Source organism: Propithecus coquereli, unplaced genomic scaffold (genome assembly GCF_000956105.1).
Source record: "Propithecus coquereli isolate 6110/MARCELLA unplaced genomic scaffold, Pcoq_1.0 Scaffold150, whole genome shotgun sequence".
NCBI classification, from domain to species: domain Eukaryota; kingdom Metazoa; phylum Chordata; class Mammalia; order Primates; family Indriidae; genus Propithecus; species Propithecus coquereli.
In genome coordinates, this window is record NW_012139414.1 from 6,243,932 (window position 1) to 6,270,868 (window position 26,937).

General features: G+C 48.8%; 1 protein-coding gene across 1 annotated transcript in view; it reads right to left on the reverse strand.

The window, feature by feature from the left end:
• The window catches only part of CALN1 (calneuron 1), a 476,732-nt gene extending 459,713 nt beyond the window's left edge, over positions 1 to 17,019 (reverse strand). Inside the window, exon 1 of the mRNA XM_012640271.1 lies at positions 16,910 to 17,019. The gene's annotated coding sequence lies outside the window, so the exon portion shown is untranslated. The remainder of the gene's footprint in view (positions 1 to 16,909) is intronic.
• Between the last annotated feature and the right edge of the window lie 9,918 nt (positions 17,020 to 26,937).

A 26,937-nucleotide genomic window follows, 5' to 3' on the forward strand; every position in this document is an offset into this window, starting at 1 on the left:
ATTATTGATAGGTAAAGACTTACTACTACCATGTTATTATTTGATTTCTGGTTGTTTGGTGGTCCTTTCTTTCTTATTTACTTCCTTTCTGTCTTCCTTTGCTAAAAGTGATTTTCTCTGGTAATGTGTTTTAATTTCTTGCTTTTTACTTTTTGCGTACCTGTCATAGGTCTTTTGATTTGAGGTTACTATGAGGCTTGCAAAAAACATTGTATAACCAATTATTTTAAACGTATGACGATCTGCTTACAAACAAACAAGAAAAGAAAAATCTAACAGAAATTCTACCCTTTAACTCCATCCCCTCTCCAACTTTTAAACTTTTTATTTCCATCCTTATCTTTTTATACTATCTATATCTCTCAAAAAGTTGTTGTAGTTATTTTCTATAGGTTTGTCTTTTAGTCTTCCTACTCAAGATGTAAGTGGTTTATACACAGCATTTACAACAACAGAGTATTCTATATTTGTGTCCTTACTATTACCAGTGAGTTGTATACCTTTAGATGATTGTTCATTGTTCATTAGCATCTTTTTCTTTCAGATTTAAGAACTCCTTTTAGCATTTCTTATAGAACACGTCTGGAGTTGATGAATCCTTTGGCTTTTGTTTGTCTGGGGAAGTCTTTATTTCGCCTCCACGTTTGAAGGGTGTTTTTGCAGGATATAATATTCTAGGGTTAAGGTCTTTTTACTTCAGCACTTTGAATATGTCATGCCACTCTCTCCTGGCCTGAGAAGTCTGCTGCCAGATGTATTGGAGCTCCTTTTTATGTTATTTTTGTTTTTCCTTGCTTCCCTTAGGACTTTTTCTTTATCGGTGACCTTTGGGAGCTTGATTATTAAATGCCTTGAGGTAGTCTTGTTTGTGTTAAATCTGCTTGGTGTTCTACGACTTTCTTGTATCTGAATATTGGTATCTTTCTCTAGGTTTGAAAATTTCTCTGTTATTATTTTCTTTGAATAAAACTTCAACCCCAATCTCTCCCTCTACATCCTCTCTAAGGCCAATAACTTAGATGTGCCCTTTTCAGGCTATTTTCTAGATCTTATAGGTGTGCTTCATTCTTCTTCATTCTTTTTTCTTTTTTCTCTTCTGACTATATATTTTTAAATAGCCTGTCTTCAAGCTCACTAATTCTTTTTTCTGCTTGGTCAATTCTGCTGTTGAGAGACTCTGATGCATTTCTCAGTTTGTCAACTGAACTCTTAAGTGCTAGAATGTCTGCTTGTTTTTTTATTATTCCAATATCTTTGTTAAATTTCTGTCATAGGCTTCTGAATTCCTTCTTTGTGTTGTCTTGAAATTCGCTGAGCTTTTTCAGGACAGCTATTTTGAATTCTTTGTCTGAAAGGTCACATATTTCCATTGTTTTGGGATTTTTCACTGATATTTTATTCAGTTCATTTGGTGAGGTCATGTTTTCCTGGGTATTCTTAATGCTTGAGGACATTCATTGACGTCTGGGCATTGAAGAGTTAGGTATTTATTTTAATCTTCACAGTCTGGACTTATTTGAACCCATCCTTCTTGAGAAGGATTTCCAGATATTCTAAGGGAATTGAGTATTGTAATCCAAGTCTTTGGTCACTGCAGCCATATCGGCACTGGGGATTCCTCAAGCTCAGTAATGCTGTGACTCTTGCAGACTCCTGGTGGTACCACCTTGGAAGAATTGGATAAGACATGGGAGAATTCCCTGGATTACCGGGCAGAGTCTTTCACTTTCTGTGCTAGGCCACTGGAGTTGGGGGAGGAATGACCTGCGTACTCCTTCATGGCCACCAGTGCCAGGTCATACCTGAAGTCAGCCTAGTCTTACCCAAAGCCCATGGTGAATATTGCCTGGCTACTGCTGATGTTTATTCAAAGCCCACGGGCCCTTTAGTGAGTAGGTGATGAATCCCACCAGGATTGAGTCCTTCCTTTGGGGTTATTCCTTCACAATGTTGATTGTTTCTTTTCCTATGCAGAAGCTTTCTAGTTTAATATAGTCCAATTTGTTTATTTTTATTTTCATTGCCTATGCTTTTGAGATCTTAGCCATACAATCTTTGCCTAGACCAATGTCCTGAAGAGTTTTCCCTATATTTTCTTCTAGTAGTTCTATAGTTTCAGGTCTTACGTTTAAGGTCTCAATCCATTGCGAGTTGAGTTTTGTATATGGTGAGAGACAGAGGTCCAGTTTCTTTCTTTTGCATGTGGTTATCCAGTTTTCCCAGCACCATTTATCGAAGAGGGTGTCCTTTACCCAATGTATGTTTTTGGCGGCTTTGTCAAAAATCAAATATGTGGATTTATTTCTGGGAAAAATCCCAGCAAAGGCAACAGTGCTTTGGCAGGGGACTGGCTTATGAGGCAGGCCTGCTCCAGGATGATCTATTTCCCAAAATTGCTGGGTATGGAAACCTGGGAAGGTTCTTACTGTGCTTCCATTTGTACACAGTGCCTTTTCAAGGCTAGTACTTGTCTGGGAACTTTCCTGAGCTCAGATTCTTGAGCAACCACAAGCCCCCTGGCTGTTTATTTGCATGAAAGCCTCCCCTGGTTTCGGGAACAGCTGATAAAGCTGCAGTGGGCCAGGCTGCCTCTGGTTCTTCTGGCTGAGGGATGCCACCCTCTGCCCTGAGAACCTGTCACAAACCTGCCTCTCTTCTCTGCCTCTGATACGCTCCCTCTCTCCCCCTCAGCCAAGCAACAGTGTGCTTTCTGTTGACTTCTTAAAATATTCCTCCCCAGTGAGGTTCAATTTATATAAATTTATCATTTACATTCTTAAATTCTTATTCATAATCCTTCATGTAAATTTTTACCTTTTCATCTTAATCGTTTCTCTCCTCTTTAACTTTTCTGTTTTTAACTTTTCATCTTGTTGGCTTTATCTTTTACACTAACTCTCATGATTTCATTTTGTCTTTATTTCATCTTATAAGATTCACCTTATCTTATTTTAAATTATAAGATTTCATTCTATCTTATATCATTTCATCTTATCGATTTCACTTCATTTTTTTTTTACTGAGTGTAATTAATCAGAATTTGCACTTTTATTTTATTCTCTTTTTTAAGTTTCAATTTCCCTACCTTCTACCATTCCTGTATCATTGTACAAATGTGGCTCTTTTATTTACCTTCATCCTTCTTTCCTGTTTTTTGTTTTCCTGAATAGGCAGCAGAAAGCCTAGGCCCAGGAGGCAGGGAGTGGCTCCCTCCCTGCCAGTTGTCTCTGGCTCCTCCAAACAGACCTCCAGCCCATCTGAGACAGCTAACCTCACCCCCAGGAGACCCTGAGACACTGCCCCTGGGACAGAGCAGTGAGAATTACCTCCCTAAGGGCTACACATCTGCTCTGAGAAGGCCTTGCATCTCAATGCCCCACATCATCCAGGCATTTCTCAGGAGGCCTCACATTTTATAATCCAGAGAATTATAATCTGTCCTGCCCCACCACGGGAGCCTCCCATTTGGCTTCCTGCCTTTTCTCCACACAGCAATCTTTTGAAAAGCATAAAATAGATCACATCCCTGCCTTGCTTCAAATCCCACGGTGAGTTCTCACCCTACTCAGAATAAAATCTCAATGCCTGCCATGTTACCAGCTGCTGCCTAGGCTCTGCCTTCCTTCTCCCTCGTTCCCTCTGCCTAGTCTCTGCCCCTCCAACAACCAGGCTCATTCTTGCAGGAGCACATTTACACCTGGCATCTCCCCCACCCGGAGTGCTCCTGGCCCAGCCATGCACCGGTGGCCTCCCCATCGTCCAGGCTCAGTGTCACCTCTGCACTCAGCACAAGCGTCCCCTCCACACACACACACTCCAGAGCCTCTCTGCCACACTGTTCTCCGTCACAGCATTGGTCACCATCAGGAATGCTCTCATCTGTTTCCTTATTTATTTGCTAAGTTTTAGGGCTCTAACAATCACAGAGTAGCTCATATTTGACCAGCTCTCCTACAAAAAAATAGTCATAAATTCTGGACGATATATAAAAGACAATGCTCAAAAGGCTGGGAAGTGGCCAAAAGCAGGAAGAAACTAACTGAAGGGGAGTTGGTTTTTGGAAGAGGGAAAGGCACAGCAGGGTGACTTCCTGTTTTTATGGCTTTCCCCTGAGCGCAGCCCCCAAGTCAGCTCCGTGTGAGGCCAGAAACCTGAAGTCTCCTGTTGAGGACTCCCAAGAGAGAGCTGATGGCCACACCAGCAGCTAGAGAGCCAGAGGGACACACCGGAAAGGACAGCATCACAGAGGGGGACCCAAATTTTGTGAATGATTCTGCCAAACCTCTGGTTGACCCTTAAACTACACACATATGGAACAGACTCCGAGCAGCCCAGCTAAGCCTAAGGGAACGGAATAGAAATTTCTGCAGCTGTCAGGGTTAACTTCCTGCTAAGACAAGAACCAACAAACAAATCAATACTCTTCAGATGAGCCCAACAGAAACAGGGTCTCCCCAACACATCATTCATGAAGTCCAGGGTATAATGCAGAGTTACACACGTACAAAGAAATAATGTAGTCCATCTTCAAGAGAAAAGTCAATAAAGGGACAGCAACCTCAAGTTGATTCAGATACTGGAATTAGCTCAAGGTCCTAAAAGAAAATATTTGCTAAGTTTTTATTGTTTGTTTTTCACCGTTAGAATGTGAGCTCTGTCAGAGCAGGAAACTTAATGGTTTTGTTCTTGCTCTATTCCAGCACTTAGAGTAGCAAATGGCACCTAGAAAGTGCTCCCAAATATGGATGTGGTATAAAGCAAGATTACTTGAGGCCCCTCCTAGACAAACTGAACACTGACAGAAAACAGAATGGCCTACTACTCTCTTTTCAACAAAGGATGTGGTTTATGGTCATGAATTAGTAGGGCCTTTTATAGACTAGTGGGTTTGCTCTCTAATAACTGTCAAAAAGAAAGCACGTAGATCAGCTATTCAGAAACCCAATGTCATCATTTTGCAAAAAACATTCTCATGTTCTTCATTATTTAATTGCTTTAGAATCCAAAAATATACTTATAAAGTTAGCTCATTCTGGGACCTAGATGTTTAATTTGTGGCCAGTTTATATCAGAGGATACACGAGGAAATTGTGATATTTAAGGTTAAATACAATGGATTTTTATAGGGAGGTAAATTACGTAGATGTTTAGTTCACCTGCTTTGAGTTTTTTCTAGATGAAGAAAGTTTTTCTGCTATGGTCAAAGTTTGGGACATTGTTATACCCTTTGGTCTTCACATGGGACCCCAAATTCTCCTCGAGGTGCTTCACAGCCGCTCACAGGCAGGGAGGGACAGTATCAAAATATTTCACAACCTGTGGGGCGCAGGTACTGACCAATCAGAATGAAGGTGAGCTGAGCATCAGCCAATCAGAAGAGATGCCCTCTTTAATGAGATGGTCCAGCAGTAGTTGCATCCTGAGTTGCGCTCTGTTCCAGAAGGTGTCCTGGTCACCTCTTCAGTTTTCATAAGAGAATTCGATGCCACCTCCAGCTCTACCAACTGTTAAAGCATATGGGCTTGTGCTCCACCCGCAGCCCAGGGCAACTGCCCTCCAAGTACTTGTCAAGGAGAATTACCTCAAAATTCATTGCCCAGTGCGCATACTGTTGGGAGAACAGCCACCTGTGAGACTAAGATGATCCATTTTTCTGAACCATAGGTTTAAGCTATTATTAGTAGTGGAGGACCCTTTACTTATTTTACTTATAAGTAAAATCTTATGAGGAACCTCAGTATGAAAAATGACAGAAACAAAGCTAAAGATTTGGGGTATACAAAACCTGCCTGGTCTTTGCACCCCCATCCTTTACCATCCCCCTGCACACATGCACCGTGTACACACACAAACACACACACACGTGTACATGCACCTACACACACGCACCCACAAATCAACACTGCAGCAGCCTCTGATGCCACTCCACGGAATCACTCATCACGGAGGACGACATGGAGGAAAGGCCTCATCACAGGTAATCTGAATTCTAATTAAGATTAAGCCAGACCTTCAGAGAATGTTTTGGGACAGCTCTATCCTGCTAACCATCTCCCAACCTTGAGGAATATTACAAGAGGCAGCCCTATTAAACTCCTTCCCATAATGGACTGCAAAGCCATAGAGGACACTGCTGTGGCATTATACTGTGGCTTCTCTTTGAGGACTCCTGGGCAGTATTTTTCTCTGCCTCTCGGAAGAGGAATAGCTGTGCCTCTCCTGAGTAGCTGGTTTGCTTTTATTTATCCATGCTGGGCCTGCAATAAGAGACCGTTTCCCTCTCTGTGTTGGCTGAGCAAGCTCAAGGCCCCCCCAGAGTTCCGCCTCCAGCAAATGCACCAGGTCTGATGTCACGAATTTTGTGTCCTAACCTCATTTCCTGGCTCCATTCTCGCTTTCCCAGTCTTGTTTTCCCTTTGTCTTATTTTCTTTGTCCATTTATTTTTCATTTAATTATGCCTTGCAGTTGGATATGCATCTTTGCAAACTGCCTTGCATCCTTTCTGGAACAAGGTGGAGAATATACAAATGGATCCTAAATGTTGGGTTTCTGCAGTGCACCACGGCTCTCGCAAGTTGGCTACTTTATGATGCACTTCAGCAAGCACCAGCTCTCACATCAGCAATTTCACTGTCTTAAAACTAGGAAATCATTTCTCCTGGCCAAAGAGGCAGTGATGATTAGCTAACTAGATTCCACTTTATTACGTATCTTGTTCTCTTCTATGTACACAGCACAACCATGTCAAGGGGAGGCGGGAAAGAAATGAGGCCATTACTCTGTTTGAATCTAAACATTTGTTACTGTCCTTATACTCCCCATGCACTATCTTTAGACTCAAGGGCAGAAAAGGGAAGATTCAGGGTGTTGGGCAATCTCCTTGGAGCTTAGGTGTCTTAAATTTCTGCTGGTGCAATTTCATTTTCCTCCAAATCAGTGACTGCAAGAGAGAAAGGAATCTTAACCATCCAGCAGTCTTTAAAATATTGGTTGCCTTCCAGCACCGTCCCTCTCAGGTAACAGCCTAAGTGTCTCAGGGTCAGAAAAATAGATTAACTGTTGTCCAAAAAGAGCAGTACGTCCACAAGAAAGCAGGAACTCAACCAAAGGCTCTACTCCCCAGATCTTAGTGTGACAATGAGCTCTGAAGTTTAGGCATCCGCTGTGCTGTATAAACAGAAACGAAACAGAAACAGGCTAGAGCAAAACCTCTCCCAGAGGAGACTATACAACCAGAGAGTTCTCACATACAGGGTTTCCGGTTCGCCAAGGACCCCACAGATCATGGCAAGGCTGGGAGCTCCCGAGATCAGAGCCCCTCAGTACCCCACCCCGGTGCCTGTGGCTTCTGCCGTGCTCCAAGTGGAAATCCACTGTGCTCTGAGTGGAAACCCCAAGGACAGCTCCGAGGCACAGCAGCAGAGACTCAAGAAAATTCTCAGCCTTGGCATTTGGGAAACATTCTGAGCTTTTCTTTCCTACTCCTTCTCAGCAGAGGTGTCTCAGACTTCAGGTATATTTACAGCCTAGCTGGTCTCAGACTGCCCATAGGACCCAGGGCCGGCAGACCAATAAGGACACTGCCATTGGCTCCAAGGCACGTCCCAGGGTATCAGAGCCAAGGCTCAGGCGGCAACCTGGGGCCTGATTCAAAATGCACGTGGGAGTCAGGGCCCCTCCATCCTGAGATGCCTATAGAGCATCTCTCTCTGCAACCGAGGAAAGAAACAGCACCCCCCGGCTCCCCACAGAGTGCAGCAGCAGGGAAAACAGGCTCTCTTCATTTCTGCACTGCCTGGGGGACAGGGACAGGCTGGTGGCTGGCTCCTTGCTGATGGACCACTCTGGAAAGGGTCCTAGTTGAGCTCAGGAAAACTTGGCTCCTTGTGTGGGTTCTCAGAAGGCAGAGGAGGAAACAGATCTGCGGGAGGCCAGTCGGGGGTGGCGGACGCCCATCTGCGGCAGCTCCCCTGAGCTGGAACATTCGGCCCCAGGCTGAGAGAGGGTGAGTGACCGCCGGGAGCGCGAGCCTCATTTGTCCACGCCTGGCTTGGCCTGTTGGGGACCTCCTTGAAGTGGACGGAGGGGTTTCCCTCCCCTGGGACCGTGACTTGCAGCCCTGGAGAGCCGTGGGCAGCGTCCCAGAGCCGCCAGCGCGCTGTGCGGTGATTTGTGGATTTGCTGTCCCGTTCAGGGCTCCCTGGAGAATTCCAGGAGCCGCCTCTCGGCCTCCCCTTGACAGACCCACTTTTCATCTTCCTCGGCTTCGGGCGCAGGCAAATGCACACGGCGGAAATCAGTTAATAACTACGCGCGTTTTATAATAAATTTTAACAATTTAAGAGTGCGGTACAGCTTTATTATAGTTTTTATTTCACTACACTAATTCAGCGCGTAATAACCTGCCAGAGACACAGAAGTCACTTGACATATGCTCTGAGCGCCGAGATAATGGAATAAGCTCAGAGGAACCTTGGGTCCCACCCAGCTGCACCCGCCTTCCCTCGGGAGCAGCGAGGGGGTGCAGTCCTCCGAGCGGCTGGGGGGGGAATGTGAGCTCTGCGATGCCGCCCAGCCCCAGTCCCAGCAGGGCTTCCCTGTGACCGTCCCCCGCAGGAGGCAGAGAGATGCGACAACACAGACCGTGCTGTGTTTGAGGACAGCCTGACTCCCGGACCTCGGGGCTCAGCCTGTCCCACAGCATTCCTGGGACCTCTTGGTGGCAAGAAGGCAGAATGGCTCATCCTCTGGGGATTGGCCGCTGGCCACCCCCACCTCATTCAGGCCTGACCCAAGGGGAATGAGGTCAGGCCGAAGGACGCGCTCCTAGCTCCCAGGTCTAGCTTTGGCCCCCTCCCTCCCTTCCTGCCCACCCTGCCTCCAGCGCCTCTTGAAAGCTGGTCTCCTGGTGTCGTCCCCAGACCAGCAACCTCAGCATCACCTGAGAAAGCTGTCAGAGATGCACATTCCCAGCCCTGCTGAGTGGGAAATCCAGAGGGGGCGGGTCCCAGCGAATTTGCATCTTAACAAACCCTCCAGGGGATTTTGGCGCAAGCTGAGATTTGAGAAACACTCAAGCTTTAGAGATTAGGAGAGAGAGCTTTGGAAACGTCAGCTGATGCTTGAGTCAAGTAGTCCAGAGATCTGAGGTTTATATGCTCTGCCTCTATCTACCTCTATCTACCTATCTACCTCTATCTACCTTGCCAGGAAAGCTTGGGCCTCAGTTTCCACATTTGGAAAATAAGAACACAGGTTGGATACTCGTTCAGGCCCCCTGCAGCCTTGACATTCTAGGATTGAGGGTTGAAATAAAGTTGACAAATACCCTACAATGCCCCTCTGTCTAAAGAGGGAATCAATCCTAGAGTCCCCCAAGAGATGTGTTGTTGCCAAGGACTGACTTAGTGTCAAAACACAGAAGGACAATGGCCAGGAGCTGAATCTACAACCAGGAAAAGTTAAAGAAGGGGAGAAACCAAGTCAGTTTGAGTGTGGTTGAGCATGTATACAGTAGAGAATCTATTTGGTTCTTGCCTTTTTTTTTCCAGAGACAGGGTGTCGCTCTATTGCCCAGGCTAGAGTGCAGTGGTGTCATCATAGCTCACTGCAACCTCAAATTCCTGGGCTCCAGCAATCCTCCTGCCTCAGCCTCCCGAGTGGCTGGGACCACTGGCATGTGCCACCACACCTGGCTAATGTTTTCATTTTTTTATAGAGACAGGGGTCTCACTATGTTGCCCAGTCTGGTCTTGAACTTCTGGCCTCAGGCAATCCTCCCACCTCGGCTTCCCAAAGTGCTGGGATTACAGGTAGGTCGTTGCTTCTTTAACTATGTTTTCTCTCTCCTGTATTTTTTGCCTCTATTTCTTGATTACCCACGCCTCTAAGAACATGGCAAAGTCTCTCCCATTCTATTGAGAAATAAGCAAAACCCTTCCTTGGGTTTTGCGGTTTCTTCTGCCTGCCGTCTTTTCTCTCCTTCCCACGAGAACGACTCTCTTGAAATAGTGGTCCCCACTCAGAGGCATCGCACCAAACCTCCCATTCCTTCTTTGATCCCTCCCGCAATCTGGCTGCTACCTCCATAGCTCCAGAAACCTGGCTGGCTGCCTCCCGCTTTCCAGCTCCGAGGGACGCTTGCAAACCTTATGTTGCTTGATCTCTCTGGCATTTAACGCACCATCCTCTCCAGGTTTTACCTTCTGACCGTCCCTTGTCAGGCTTCAAATGATGTGAAATGACTGCCACTCTTTGCCTTTTTCTATCCTTAGTTTACAATTTTATATTTTATGTTTCATTACATACACACAAATATTTGTATACTATCCAGAATATGTTATGGAAATAGACAAGGGACAGGCTGCCTAATTTTTTAAGCATTCTTTAAATGAAAGCCCAGAAGAAAATACAGTTGACCCTTGAATAATGCAGGGGTTAGGGGCGGTGACCCCCCATGCAGTCAAAACTCTGAGTATAACTTTCGACTCCCCAAAATGTAACTACTAATAGCCTACTGTGGACCAGAAGCCTTACTGATAACATAAACAGTTGATTAACACATATTTTGTAGGTTATATGTATTAATATTATATACTGTATTCTTTTTTTTTTGAGACAGAGTCTTACTCTAGCCCGGGCTAGAGTGCCGTGGCGTCAGCCTAGCTCACAGCAACCTCAAACTCCTGGGCTCAAGCAATCCTCCTGCCTCAGCCTCCCGAGTAGCTGGGACCACAGGCACGCGCCACCATGCCCGGCTAGTTTTTTCTACATATATTTTTAGCTGTCCAATTAATTTCTTTCCATTTTTTGGTAGAGACGGGGTCTCGCTCTTGCTCAGGCTGGTCTCGAACTCCTGAGCTCAGAACGATCCGCCCGCCTCGGCCTCCCAGAGTGCTAGGATTACAGGCGTGAGCCACCGCGCCCAGCCAAAATATACTGTATTCTTATAATAAAGTAAGCTAGAGAAAAGAAAATCATATGAAAGGGAAAATGTATTTACTATTCATTCAGTGCAAGTGGATCATCATAAAGGTCTTCATCCTCATCGTCTCCACCTTGAGTAGGCTGGGGAGGAGGAGGAGGAAGAGGAAGGGTTGGTCTTGATGTCTCGGGTGGCAGAGGTGGAAGAAAATCCCCATATAAGTGGATCTAGGTAGTTCGAATCCATGTTGTCCAAGGTCCATTGTACTTCTATGAATCCGAAGTTTCTGGAGAACTAAGACTAAACTTCGCTCACATTTACTCAGAGTCGAACCCTCGCCGTTCAAACCTGTGTCATTCAAGAGTCAACTGCATTCTTTTAGAATTAAATGCCAGACAACTTTTGTTTTCTTTGAGAAACTAGCATATCATCTCATGGACGATGAAACTCAGGAAGGAATTCCCAAAAAAGTCTGAAACAGGCAAATGGAAAATGTCAGTCCCTGGGGACGGTACCAACTGGAAGGGACCCCAGAGGGTGGCCCTGTGGTAGAGATCATGTCCTATTTCTTGATCTGACTGCAGTTAGATGGGGTGCTCTGTTTGTTAAAGTGTTTTGAGCCATATAATTATGATATGAGAACTTTTTTATCTGTATGTTATATCTCAGTAAATTTTTTAAAGGAATTCCCATTTTCCATTTTCGGACTAGGAAGTTCTGATCAGATTAGTGGCTCAATTACAGTCTCACAGAACCTTATGAACTTTATTTCTGCATTGTGTTTGTTTTTTTTTCCTGTTCTTGTTCTTGTATTCTAAATTTTATTTCAGAGTACAAATACAATTTTTTGGCACAAAATTTTTCATGCTTCGCGTATGGTTATATATTTTAGATTTCATTTTATATGCATGTCCAAAATGCTATTCCAAATGTTTTATGGAAGTAGACAAGGTATAAATAAACAGATATTCTTTCAAGTATGGTAAAAATCTGTCTTTTGTCTCTATGTCCTCTATGCTGGGCATGTAGCAGTTGTTTGATTAATGCTGAAAGATAGAAAAATTTATTGGTAAAGAAAAAGAAAAAAACAAGCTGAAAGCTAATAGGGTTTGTAAGGGTTAGGGGAGGGTTTTTTGTGAGATGAGAAAGATCTGAGCAGGTCTACAGGGAGGTGGGAAGAAGCCAGGAGAAAGGGACAAGGTGAAAATGGGGAGAATGATCTAGGAGTCCTAGTCCCAGGAAAAGAGAGGACACAGAGTGCAGGAAGGGAGTGAACTGTCTGGAACAAGGGAGACACCTCCTCCCAGGCTCCTCCGTTGGTTTCTCATCTCCATAACCTGTAGCTGGCCATGATGCCTCAGAACTCAGTCCTTACTTATCTCCACCTCCCATCCATCTCCGATGATCTCATCTGAGATGGCTTTCAATACCATCTGTACGCTGATGACTCCCGAGGCTGTCTCCAGCCCAGCTCTCTCCGTCAACCCAGGACTGCCTACTCAACATCTCCACCAGGAGGCTCAGCAGACGTCCCCGAGTCAGCATGAGAAATACCCAACCCCTGCTCTTCTCCCAAACCTGCTCCACCCACAGCCATCCCCATCTCAGGCCAAGGAAGCTTGAGTCATGGTCGACTCATCTCTTTCCCTCGCACAACTATCCATTGCCTCCATCCTGAAAAAAGAAAACAAGTTCAGAATCCCAGTGCTTTTCCGATCTCCACTGGTTCCCCCTTGGCCAGCCACCGTCACCTCTCACATGGATTGTATGTTCACCAGCCTACCCACCCACAATTTTTCCTCAACACAGCAGTTAGGAGGATCATTTACAAATGTTTCTCTTCTTGGCTGGGCATAGTGGTTCATGCCTGTAATCCCAGCACTGTGGAAAGCTGAGGTGGGAGGATCGCTTGAGACTGGGAGTTTAAGACCAGCCTGGGCAACATAACAAGACCCCATCTCTACAAAAAATTTAAAAATTAGCCAGGCATGGTAGTGCATGCTGGTAGTCCCAGCTACTCAGGAGGCTGAGATGGGAGGATCACTTGAGCCCAGGAGTTTGAGGCTGCAGTGAGCTCTTACTGTGCCACTGCACTCCAGCCTGGGCAACAGAGCAAGACCCTGTTTCTAAAAAAAAAAGAGTTTTTCCTCTGGTCCTGGCTTCCATGTCATTCAAAGAGAAAGAAAGCCAAAGTTCTTGCAACGCCTCCAAGAGTCTTCATTCGGATGCCACCTTTATTTGTTTAGGATTGCCCTTTACTTAGGACTGTGCACACACACCCATGTGCCATCACTGTCCCTAGACCCCGTGTTCCTCCTCTGCTTTGTTTCTCTCCATAGTGTGCACTGACACCCAACACGCCATGTATTATACAATTCACCTTCCTGTTGCTGATTTTTGTCTTCTCCACTGCCTGAGAGCTCCCCTAGAGCCGAGGTTTCTGTGTGCTGGGTTCACTGCTACCTCCCCAGGGCCTGGAACACAGCCTGGGATTGGATCGATGCTCAAGACTCATTTGCTGAATTCAATTTTCCCAAGTAGTTCTTCATCTCCTTCAGAATGAAGTCCCCTCTTCTCAGGCACCCAGGGCCCTTTGGGGTCTGGCCCCTGCCACCTCTCCTCTCTTATCACATGGCCCCTGATAGCAGCCAGATGCAATTGCCACCACCCCCTCAACAGGCTCTCATGCACTGGTTCTTTGCTTGTACCCCTTCCTCAGTCTAGAAAGATCTCCCAGAGCTGCCTCTTTGGGGACTCAGTTTGGGGGTCATCTACGTGAGAGCAAGCTGGGGTAGGCCCCATTGCTGTGCTCCCAGGGCCCACCAGACACGCGCCTCTCAAGCCCACGCAGTCTGCACTGGCACACCTTGTTTGCTCACCTGCCCCCTACTTGAGAACAGCGGTGCTGCCACTCTCCCCTCGCACCCGGCTCCAGCCAGGGGGTCTCGGTGGATGTTAGGTGGTAGTGGTGGCATTAGTTGTTATGATGGGGATTGCCTTTGACAAATAGTTACAAAATCAGTGACTCCCCCCAATAGTTACTGTTTCCACCCAGATCAACGTATTGGTTCATCGATTGATACATTGATTGACTAGTTCTGCACACCGGGGTTACAGACTAAGTGCCTCCTTCCATCCAGAGCTCTCTACCCTCTTCAGAGCCTCTTCTCCTCTTCACAGCATGAAAAAGAGGAGGTGGCACCTGGTGAGGGGTGCTACGGCCACGTTCCTCAGCAATGAGGATGGCTCCAGGGACACTCCGGGCACCTGAGACAGGTCCTGATGCAGGAGACGGTTTTTTATTACAATTCAAATTTTCCCCCAAAATGGATATATTTTAGTCCAAGTTTATTACAGTCACAGGGCCCTTGGATCTACGTGGCTCAGCTATATTTCTTAAGTAAACTGAATGAGAAGTGGTTTTGCTTAGTCATTAAAAATCACCTATGTTGAAGGTTAAATGTCCACAGACCAGCATATATTCAGTCAATCAACTTTTATGCGGCGTCCATGCCCAACCAGTCCCTGTGCTGGCCTCTGGGAGAGGGGGAGTGACACAGAAGAGGTCACCCCTGCACTGGGAAAGGTTCAGTCCAGGGGCCAGTGAAGGAGCCACTGTCGCTATTTAAACAGTTCAATCCCTGTGTGAATGGTTGCTACATCAAAGGCAGCTGCAGTTGAAAGAAGAAATATTTCTTTGTACCTGCTGCAAACACAGACTTTTGCTAAATGATCCCATTTAATCCTGCCTTTGCTGTATCACAGATGAAGACACTGAGGCTCACGTGCTCTTACATGGCGGGGCCGGGATGCCACTGAGAGTCCGACCCTGCCCGAAGACCAGGCCTTTTTACCCTGCCACGCTGGTAACCCAAAGGCCCACCAGGGCCACTAAAGGAACATCAACGAACCACAAAACTACACACAAAGTTGCCAGGTCTAAACAAACTCCACTGGGACCTGTTTATAGCTCCTTGAAAGCCAGCAGCCACCCAGTAAATTAAACACACACACACACACACACATACACACACACACACACACACACACACACACACACCATTAAGTCAAAAAGACAATTTGACACAAAGGAACAGTCTACTGAATTACTTATTGTTAATGGGCCCCCTAGCCAGCCCAGAGACACAGTTAGTAGCGTCTACCTCAGGCCTCTTTTGGCTTCCCCTAGAAAGTGGAAGCAGGGTGTCCATCCTTGAGCACGAATGCACAGAGAGGTGGGTGCCTACGGCCTTTGCGCCACAAGGCGGTAGAGGAAAAGGTGCCCACAGCTGCGTGGATCCTCTCTGCCCTCTGCGAGCTCAGGGAACCCACTGCGCTAACCATGGCCAACTCCAGGCGAGACCCTGACCCTCAGTGAAGCCATTCACAGATGAACTGAAAACACGACCCTGGAAAAAGACCCCAGACCCCCAATGCTGCCCTCCCACAGGCCTCTCCTCCTCGTCCCGCATGACTGAGGCCTCCTGTTGACTTTGTGTTGCAGGAAATAGTTCTCCCTGGGTTCCTCCTTTGCAATCTTCAAATCACCACACAGACCCACCAAGGGGCACGGTGATTAGGAATCCCATCAAGTGCTTCACTCGTAGGCTTTGAATAGTCTCTCCTAACCACGGAGTTTCTGCCACGGCTGAGAGTTTTTTATTATTCTGACAATACAAATTGCATGGCCCCCATATGCCTGGGAAGCAGACGGGCTGACTTCCACGACATTTCACCGGGGAAAGTGCCCATCCTTTGCTGGGGCATTGGGAAGGCTCTAGCTGCACACGTGATAACTACTGATCATGCAAACAGCTGAGGACTCTGCGGGCAATAACGTCTGGGGAGAAGCCCCGCTCACGTAAGCGGTGTTTTGACTCATCCCTCTCAAGACTTGAAAGGTGATGTTAACCACCCAGCATGTTCTAAAGCCCCTGGAAAAATCAGCAAGAGTGCTTTCTCTCCTAAGCTCCTCCGGGACGGGGGACAGAAGAGACTGGAAGCCCTTGGAAGCCCCTCCCAAGCCACGTGGACCCATGCCCTGGGACCCCAGAGACTGTCACTCAGGACAATGCAAATGGCTCCCTCTGCCAGGACCTGACTTTCAGGGACATCTGTGAAGTCACATCAAGATGATTGAAAGGAAACCTTTCCTTTGGGCTTGACTCGAGAAGAGCATTTCAGCCAGAAGGAAGCTGCAGGGGCGAAAACAAATCAATGAAGGACTTGCAGATAGATGTTCCCTGGGCCCGAGTACAGTTTACACAATGCGATGTACAGAGAAGATAAATCTACTCCCTCTCTCTGCCAGGCTAGAGCAGATTCCTGAATAAAAACAACTCTTTGCAACAGAACCCGAGACTCGGCTGGAAGTGAGTTTCCTCAAAAGGCACAAGGGACAGGCTTAGGAATTCCTGAAGTCATACTGCAAGCATTTGAATCCAGCAGCCTTCAGAGCAAGGGAAGGGGAGGCTGGGGAGGGCAGGGGAGACAGGTGCGGGCACGACGTTCCTCCGGGACGATTCACAGGGAGAAAGTTGTACGGAATGAGTTTTCCAATAGCGTAGGAGAGCAGCCGCACAGCCACCTTCAGACCGAGTGGCAGGTCATCGATTTGAGAAATAAGTCAAGTCAGGGTTATGCTCTTTTCATTATAACCAGGGGGAAGGGACTCGGCCAGGAGGAAATGGTTTTGCATGGGCCAGAGCTTAAGGAAACACGTTTCCGACTCCTGCAAACCACTTGGGCAGCCGGGGAAAGCCAGGGCGAAAACAAACACATTAGGAGCTACCTCCACATCTCCCACCCCTCCGCGCCCTCCCAAACCCAGGAAAACTTGATTTGTCTCAACTAAACATAAGCTGGGAACTGGGGAGGCGGGAGGGGAGAGGAAAAGCGAGGGGAGCCAGGCAGCGTCCATGCAGTCAGTTGTGTGATTGATTTAGAGCCACACCAGCCTCAGAGAGCCATCGGCAAGATCATACCTCCTGCTGATCTCGGGGGAAATTCTCCAAGATCCATGGCTGGGAGTTAAGGAGAATCTCTAAGCCATCAGGAAGGAGCAGAGCACTGCAGCTCCTCAGAATGATGGACCAGGGCGAGCTTTAATTAACAGGGTCTGATGCCTCTTCTCTTTTGGTAACTGAGCAGATTTAAAGGGCTAGAGCCCCAATTCGAAGGGTGCGGGTGCCGGTGCTGGAGCTGCCGTGCTCTGCCGTGGCTGCTCCGGCTGCTGCTGCCGCTGCTGGCAAAGCTTCCTGCAGACCTCTCGCTTCGGCAGGGAAACGGGCTGTGAAGGTGGAAAAGTTGGAGTGGGAACTCTGGGGTCTCTCGGGCTGTATGGTTTGAATCGAATCAGAACCGTGGGGCTTGGACCCAGGCACTGCCCACGCTAGTGAGTGCCAGTGTCCTGCAGGCTGTCCCCTAGACCAGGGAGAAAGGGCTGGGCTCAGGTGGCATCAGTGACACCCTCTTCAGATATGGGGCTGGATAGCACACTGCCGAGGCAAAGCAGGAAGCTTGGTTTCTGCTGTGTGCTTCTCTCCTGAGAGTACTGCTTGGTGACAGCCACCATGTAAGCTGCGCACACACACACCTGCCCATGTACACGCACAAGCCTGCCCATATACACACACACCTGCCGACGTACACACACATGCCTGCCCATATATACACACACACCTGCCCTTGTACACACACCTGCCCATATATACACACATACCTGCCCATGTACACACACATGCCTGACCATGTACACATACCCCTGCCCATGTACACACATACCTGCCCATATATATACACATACCTGCCCATGTACACACATATGCCTGCCCATGTACACACACACATGCCCAGGTAAATACATGTTTTCCCATGTACACACACATAATGCATACACACATTCCTGCCCACATATACACACATGCCTGCCCACATAAACACACATTCCTGCCCATGCACATACATGCCTGCCCATGTATACACAAACTTACCCATGCACACTCATGCCTGCCCATGTACATACACATACCTGCCCATGCATACTCATACCTGCCCATGTACACACATACCTGCCCATGTACACATACATGCCTGCCCATATACATACATATGCCTGCCCATGTACACGTCTGCCCACATACACACATAGCTGCCCATGTACATAGACATGCTTGCCCATGTACATGCACATATCTGCCCATGCATACACATGCTTACTCATGGACACACACGCGCTTTCCCATGTACACACATGCCTGCCCATGTACACTCATACCTGCCCATGCACACATATTTGCCCACCTTCCAGACATCCGAACACAAAGCGCATGGCCTACACCCAGCCAGAGCCCTGCCCCTCCAGCTGCACATTGCAGGTAGATGACCAAGAAAAATAGTTGTGACACAGAGCACGGCCAGGAGAGAAACCTGGGGTAAGGTGGCCGCAGGGATGAGGGGAAGAGCAGACCCATGTTGGAAGTTCCCTGCCTCCCTGGCTGTCTTTGATAGAGCACGGATCTGGGGCAGGGAGAGTTCCCGTGTCAGGGATAGACCACCACCCTCAGAGGACCCCTTGCCACACGGCCTCCTCTACTGGCTGCTGCTCGGACAGCTGCCGGTCTCCCTGAGAGCGCATCTTGGCTAAGACCTCTGAGACTCGTCCTCAGAGTAGCTTGTTGTGCTTGGCGTCCGAGACAATGAACTTGATTTTTCTGTGATGCTTGTTTAGTGCTCCTTGTGTGACCTTTTTAATACCATTTTCCCCTCATAAGCCGACTGGTGCTCAGTGTCCAGCGACCATCAGGGAACGTGAGAGCTGGGGTGTCTGGAAGGGAGCACGGCTGTGGTGTGGGGATGAACCTCAGGTCCTGCCCCCTCATCCCCCCCCCCGTCAGATCCCCTTGAGCCAGGTTTTCTAATTTGTAAAACAACAGGGTTGAACTAAGCCAGTAATGCTCTTAACAGAAAGAGAAAGGGAGGAAGGGGACATTCGAGCTTTTAGAAAGCTTGTGCCATTATCTAAACACTAAACTTGACTGAATCTTGGCTGAAGGGGACAGCACACTGCAAAGGGCATGCCCTAAAAACCTGGAGAAACCCTGTGCAGGGTGGTCTCCATTGGCCTCAGAGTCAGGGAGGGATTGAGTGGCCTCAGTCTCTCTGATCCCAGCTGCTCCTCGGAGAAATGGGTCCTGCATGTAGCGGCTCAGACTGGCAGTGTCAGAAAGAGTTTAGATCCCAGCGGGGCCTTAGGCAAAAAGTCCCCGAGCCTTCCCCGCAAACCTCTCTCTGTGCCCACCCTGCCCCTGCCCAGCTCCCACCTTTGGATGCCCAGAGCCTTCACACCCACTCGCAATAAAATCTTTGTCGGCAAAGAATCTGCTGTCACCCATGCAGACACCAGTTAAATGGGATTTCTCATCCCCCATCTGCAGAGAGATTTGCATATTCCATCCTCTCTCACCCTCAGAGAAGGCCAGCAAGGCAAATGGTGAGATCAGGGTCGGGGACAGGCCCTTGGCATGCAGCGTGCACCTGAGGTCCCAGATGTCCCCCACCCCCAGCACCTAGTGGGGCCTCTCCAAGAAAGGCAGACTCTGCCGTCATAGGGCGGGCACAGCAGGTGCCCAGCAAGGACCACAGGACAAGAGGGTGGCTGGAGTGGAGTTCCAATCCCTATTCAACCACCTGCCCCCCAAGACCTCAGGTCTCTTTCCTCGTTTTCGTTAATAAAATCAAGCCCCCATTTTTTTGAGGTTGGTAACAAGGTGGCTTCTCACATGGGACAGGAGTGGTGGCCTCAGCACTGCCTTTTCTCCAGGCCCTTGGTGTACTCTCCCCAAGTTCCCATAGCCGCCACCATGATGGCCTCATGGGCCTCGGTGCCCTGAATGCCACAGTCCACGTCTTCCCTCAACTATGTCCACAGTTCCTCAAAACAGAACTAAACCCAGGCTGGACTATTAGGATAAAAGTGCCACGAACTCAGATGGTAGCAGGGAGCTAGTCACCTGGGCAGAGACAACGACCCAACTCTACCGCGGCCCCCTCTGTCCCATGGGCTGGAGAGGTGGTCCACAGCGTCCACCACCGGGGCATGTTCTTGTGGCTGCCGTGACCTCTTGACGTCCAAACAGAGGAGACCAAGGCCAGGGAGAAGGAGGCGTTCCCTTGACTCCTGCCTAAGGTCCACAGTCTGCACCCTTCTGCCCAAATGTTGACCTCCCAACCCTGGCGATTGACAAATGGAAGGTCCACCTTCTTACTTCCTGTCTGCAGGAGCTGAACTTGATCGAGCTTCTTCTATGAGATAAGCTTATCACAGTACAACCCAGGAGGCCTAATCTCTGTTTACGGTGGACAGATTTGGTGAAGCCTTGCAGTTGGCCTGCCCATAAATCTGCTTCTGTGCTGGTTCATCACGAGCTCCCCTCGGCTCCAGGAAACCCACAGAGACTCTGCCGTGCTGGGGCCGACCTGTCCCGACCACACATCCCAGCTCCCGGCCTGCTGGTTCCCTGTAAGGTTCAGTCAAAGGAGGACTCAGGCGGGACATGGGAGGTGAAGAGGAAAGAACACAACAGAGGGTCGGCCCAGGCCCCCAGGTCGCTTTGGTACCATTAGCACCAGCCTCACTGTACCCCTCGGAGGTCCAGCGCCAACTTCGCCCCCCATAGAGGATCCAGCAGCAGTCATGCCAGGACCCTCGGCAGCGGGAATACCCACTGCCACCTCCCTCCGAGGTCTGAGTGCCAGCCCATGGGACCCTGCCCAGGCCAGCTGAGACCTTCCCTTTAGTTCCTCGGTCCTAGTGGAAACAGCCACTCTTGCAATTACTAATCTCTGAATGTGTTCAGCTCTCTATTCCTGGGCAACTAATCATCTGTATGAAATGCCATCTGTTTGAGACATCTCATGTAGTTTTTGTTTTCCTGACTGGACAAGAATTTTCCTTGGCGATCCCAAATTGGAGTGTTCTAATAGTCACGATCGAGCCCCAGTCTGAACATTGTGGCACATAGAACGCATGTTGGAGTATAATTGTCAACATTCACAAATTAAAGGAAATTATCCAGCTTGGGCAACATAAAGAGATCCCATCTCTACAAAAAATTTAAAACAAAAATTTAGCTGGGCATGGTGGCACATGCCTGTAGTCCTGGCCACTTGGGAGGCTGAGGCAGGAGGATCACTTGAGCCCAGGAGTTAGAGGCTGCGGCAAGCTCTGACAGTGACTGCATTCCAGCCTGGGTGACAGTGCAAGACCTTGCTCTAAAAAGAAAATCTTTTTTTTTTTTTAATGAAGGAAGTTGTAAGAGGGAGGGAGGTTTTACAATCATTCCTCAAGTTGGAACCCATGGACACATCCTTGTATTACATATTTGTCATTTATTCCACCAAATTTACAGCTATGAAAAAGAAAAAATATTCCTAGTCTAAGTGTAGATCTAGTGAAGTCAAAACAAAAAATTAAGGGGCAACTAAGAAACTTGGCTTTGGGAGAATTGAACCAAATGCCGGCACAAAGCACCGGGCAGAGCCTGAGAAGTTGCCCCAGGGCGGGAGGTGAGGGGAGCACTCTGGCATCTTCTCCCTCCACATCTGGAGGGAGGAGGGAGGTCACCAAACATGATGAGACCTGGAGAGCAGGCTTGGTCGGACACCCACCCAGACAGAGAGAGACAGGGCAGCACAGAGGGTCTGGCTTCCGGCAACGCCCTGTCACGCTGGGCTGTGTGCAAAGAGACAGGAAGCTGAACAAGCGCCTGTGCATGGCAGTGCAACTTTGACCACGCAGACCAGACCCTGCCCTGTAACCCAGGTCCCAGTCAGGCCAGTGACCCACAAGTCCTCCTTGTAGGGAGCGGCCGGCAGAAAGAAAAGCCCGGAGAGGAAGACGGAAGTGTTCCTTCTTTGTGGACAGGGCTGCTGCCAGGGGTAGAGGGAGCAAAATGTCTTTGTGGGGCCTCACGTCCTTCTCACCCCGCCCCACTGTCCCAGCACCCCGCATGCAACATGACTTATTTGTGCTGCCCTGGAAATCTGGCTCTGAGCCGTCTCCTCCTCTCCACCCCGCTGTTGCTGGCTTCCAGCAAGCCCCTTTGATCTCTCATCTGGTCTCTTAGAAGAAATTGGTAAATGAATCCCCTGCCTCGTCCTGGTGGGCACAGGAGACACAGTGACAAACTAGGAGGATGAAGCCCCAGCCCTCCTGGGAGCTCAAGAGCTGGCAAATAAGACAAATATCAAACCATTGCAAAGGCAATCAGTGTCTAGAGCGGGAAATGCATGGTGTAGCTGTGAGTTCTCACGGGGAGGACAGGTTACTCTGGGCTGGGGGCTCCTGGGGTGGGTGTGACACTGGGACCTGGGAGATATCAGGTATTGATGAGCTGATGGGGGAGACTGCTCCCCACCGACAGGACGGGCTCCAGGGCTCCTGGGCACTGGACAGGGAATGGAATGGAAGAAAGGCCACCACTGATCCAGCGGGAGCCTGTCAAGGTCAGGCTGGAGGGGTGAGCAGGGCGTCTCCAGGAGGCCCTGGACTTTGTGGCGAGGGAGAGAAGAGGAAGCCGCCACAGGGCCACCTGGATCGTGACATGGCGAGATGTACTGCTATAGAAGATCCTTCGGCTGCATGGGATATCCACGGGATCTATCGCACAATCCAAGCAAGCAATGAAGGAAACTTGGACAAGTGCCAGCAACCGAAGCACGATCGGCTCAATCTTCCTACGGTGTTTGGAATAGAAATCAGACTCCACGATCTGTTTTAAAGGCCCTTCATAAGCCACTGGCTCCAAACCACCTTTCACCACCTTCGCGTCCTTCCAGCTCCAGCCACAGGAAACCACTCGTAATTCCCAGAAGAGGTCAGCTTGACACATCTCTGGGCCTTAGCTCATGCTGTTCCTCCAGCTTGGAATGTGCTTCCTTGCTGCCCCAGTGAACTCCTACTTATCTGTCAAGGCCCTACTCAGATGTCACATTCTCTGGGAAACCTTCTCCCAAGGATCACCTTTCCCTCTCCCTCCTGCTTCCTGCAGGCAGAGAGGCCACCTATGCTCCCAAAGCAGTCAGGACATTGTGCAGCCGTTTTTCCTCCCACAGGACCATCTCTCACTCTAAAGGGCAATGTCCCTCCATAAGAAATAGGTGTCCTTCCATAAGAGACAGGTGTCTCTCACCTTCCTATTCTTAGTGCCCAGTACAAGGTGGTCCCACCACAAATTCTGGTTAAAATGAATTGGGGATATATTTCCACATCAATAAGCCAAATGAGCTTAGCTCTCTGGAGTAAAACGCAGAATTTGTAAACCTCACACCTGTGAAGTTCTAATAAAGTGTCAACATTCTAGCACTAATAGCCTGTAATCAAGGGACAGTCTGTCCAATAAGTAAATAGTCGTCTTATCTGTTAGAATAATACACAAGTAATGATTTAGCGGCATTTTGCTGGCATTAGCCACATTTCCTGGAATAGTTTCACTGCATCTGTGCCCATCCGTAGAAGTAAGCCTCAGATGCAAGTGCTCCTCCACTCCCGCCCAAGAGTTGCCAAATCAAAGGAAGTGTATAGTTCTACATTTAAAGAAAAAGGCCCCAAGGTAAAGACAAAGCAGCCCAACATGACAGAGCTTCCACATGTACAGAATATGGGTGTGCAAACCACAACCACCAGCTTGTGACAGCGCCAAGGTCAAAGTGCCAACTTACAGCCTTCTCCCATGCAGGTGGAAAGGCGCCCACCCATTCTGCAGGTGGTAAAGCGGAGATGGCAATCCACGCCCTCACTGCCCAGCGAGATTTCCATGAATACATACACGGCATCAGTGGCGTAAGTCTTGGGTGAAGTCTGCCGTTGGAGGCCAGGCCTAAGTTCCCGTTCTCTGACCTATCATGGTCAGCTCTGTGGCCATATTTACCTGTGGATGTGGCTTTGGAAGGTGCCCCCGTAGAGGTGTTGCGTTCTCCTGCGGCGGGACAGAGAGCTCTTTCTTCCTGAATCACCCCCAAATCTGGGCTCACCTCCACAGCTCTGAAGTTCAAGTTTTCAGAGGATTTGCAGACCGCAGAAACAGCACCCTATTTGGGGCTCTCCAGCCATCCCTGCTTCCTCTCTCTCCAGTTTTCCCTCTCTTTCCACCTTCCTTCTCTCTATCCCTGCAGTCCCCAACCCCTGGGCTGCGGACCAATATGGGCCTGTGGCCTGTTAGGAATGAGGCCACACAGCAGGAGGTGAGCGGTGGGCAAGTGAAGCTTCATCTGTATTTACAGCCGCTCCCCGTCGCTCACCTCACCGCCTGAGCTCCGCCCCCTGTCAGATCAGCGGCAGCGTTAGATTCTGCATTATGGTGAGTTGTATAATTATTTCATTATATATTACAATGTAATAATAATAGACATAAAGTGCACAATAAATGTAACACGCCTGAATCATCCGAAACCATCTCCCCCACCCCTCCAGTCCATGGAAAAATTGTCTTCCATGAAACTGTTCCCTGATGCCAAAAAGTCTTGGGACCACTGCTCCATCTCACTCCCTGCACTGGGGCGGTGGCACTCCTGAACCACAGAATACCTCCTGAGAGGGCACAACAGATCCAAAGCATGAACTGGAGCCACGAAAGATGAAAGTATCATGGGTGAAATCTGTTCCCAGAGCACAGGAACCCAGGCCTCAGGAGACCCCTCTAAATCCAGACACAGAGATGTGGCCTGTGCAGATGCTGGGTTCCCTTGCTAGCAGGCCCAGCAGCCCAGGGAGGCCAGGAGGCATCCCCAGGTGAATTTCTGCAGGTGATCAGAGGCTCACAAACAGCTTGATGGATGGTCTTGCTCCGTGCACCTGACCTTGGGCACCAGCACAGCCGGCCGCGCCATCACTGCCTCTCTGAATAGAGGCTGCCCCAGCAGGATGCGCTGGATATGCATATTGTAAGTGACAGTGTCATTTCCCTAAAGCAGGCTGCTGTCACTTGGCAAGGCCGTCTACTGATGCTCAAAGGCCCAACTTCCTCTCCTTATCTCATAGCCTGAGGAGATGCCAAACTCAACAGTAACACCACTGGCTTCTAAGAAAACACATCAGTCAGACGAGCCTGTGGGTACAGACGCCGCTGAGGCTCAGGAGAACAGAATCAGGGCAATATCCACAGCCCGGTGGGGTGTATCCCGCCTCCACGTACAGAAAACACCGTGGAGAGAGAGCTACGGTCAAGCTGTGAGTTCCGGGGATTTTCAGTGCTCAGCCAACGGCAGCCAGGCAGGCATGTGAACAGCCCCCAGCCAGCCCTGCCACCAGGCTCCCTCTGTCTGGCCAAGGGATGGGAGCCAGGCAGAGTGGGGTGGGGCCATTAGGATACCCAAAGCACTCCCTCCCTGCCCCTGACCACAGATCCCTGCGTAGTTCACACGAGCCCAGCTGCCTGTCATAGTCGGCTCTGAGGCTGGGATGCATTTCTTTCTTTCCCTGGCTACAGTCCTTGTTAACTCACATACAGCTTACACACAACCATGTGTGCTCATTGTAGAAAATTAGAGAGCACAGAGAGGTAACCTCCCAAAATGTCACCACCCAGGACTCACCACTGTTAGAGTTTATTTCCAGTAGTTGCCAACAAGAGTGTGGCAAAAGCTTCACTCTCCACTGCCTGTTTCTTTACACAACTGTGACCAACACCACCACTCTGGTGACTCTCTGAGCTCCAAGACTCTCCGAGCCTCTCCTGCACGGTCCAGCCTGGTGTACCCGTTCCTGGAGAGCCTGCCAGGGCAGAGGCTGGGCCACACTATGCTCAGCACCTGCTTGGACAGGCTGTCCTTGGTGGCCAAGACCAAACCTTTCATCTACCTTCTCAGGCTGGAGAAGTAGCACATTTTCATGAGGTGAAGACCATCCAGAGTGAATGACCATTTCTTCCAGCTACTCAGAGAACTCCAAGAATCCAGCTCAGAGGGGAAGTGAGGAATATGACTATAATATTAGGAAAGCCTAAAGGGCAAAAAAGTGGAAAGACCTAGGATCGCTGAATCTGATTTGATTGGGAACAGGACAGATCTCATCTCTTACTAAGGCCCTATCTTAGCTTCCGGTTCCAGCAAACTCACCCTCCAACCGCCACTAACACAGGGTGGCTGGTACAGAAGGAGTGAATGCTCCTATGGTCCCCTTCCACCTAAGAGAGAGGTAGTGGGACATTGGTAATGTAATAGGACCCAAGTACAGAAAGACAGCAACGTCAAATCTCTGACGGATCTTCATGTAGCCATGAATGGGTAGGTATCTCTTTATTGGGTCCTATATGACGTTGGACTCAGGGACACAGCTAAAAGCCAAGGCAAAGCAGGACCAATACTACTTTGAAAAATAACAAAAACACCATTCCTACTTTGCATATCATGTCATATTCCTTATAAAAGTTTTTCTTCAAGAGGCACTATTCACAGGGGTGCTCCCTGAAGTTGTACAACATGGCGGCTCTGAATATTGGTTTCTTCATTAATGGAACTGGAATGCATTGCCCCTGAGAATCAAATGGGTCCTGAGAAGCGTGTGCGTATGGGGACACATACACACACATAGGTATACCTGCCTCCACAAGATTAGATGTGATGGAGAAAACCCTTTATTCAGATCCTCACGCTGATGGGAAGATCTCAAAGTGCTTTGGACTTGAAGAGTAAAATTCCTTCCTTGGGCATTCTGCTGGACTTCAAATGCCACAGCCCACCCCATACTGTCCTTTGGGAGCTTCCCTTGGTGCTGCCCAGACTGAGGAATTCAGACTTTGGGAAAGGCTTTGCTGAGGGAGGGATGGGTCCCAGGACAAGACCAGCCTGAGGTCAGAGGGTGGATTTCCCTTCAAAAGGGTGGATATTGGCTTTTAGATGGTTGAAGAAGGAGGTAGGCTCTGGAGGAAGCTTGACCTTAAATGGCAGGTTAGCAAGACACAAAAAAGAGAGTAAGTCCATAGTGGACCTCTGCGAGGGTCTTTTCATGATTTTT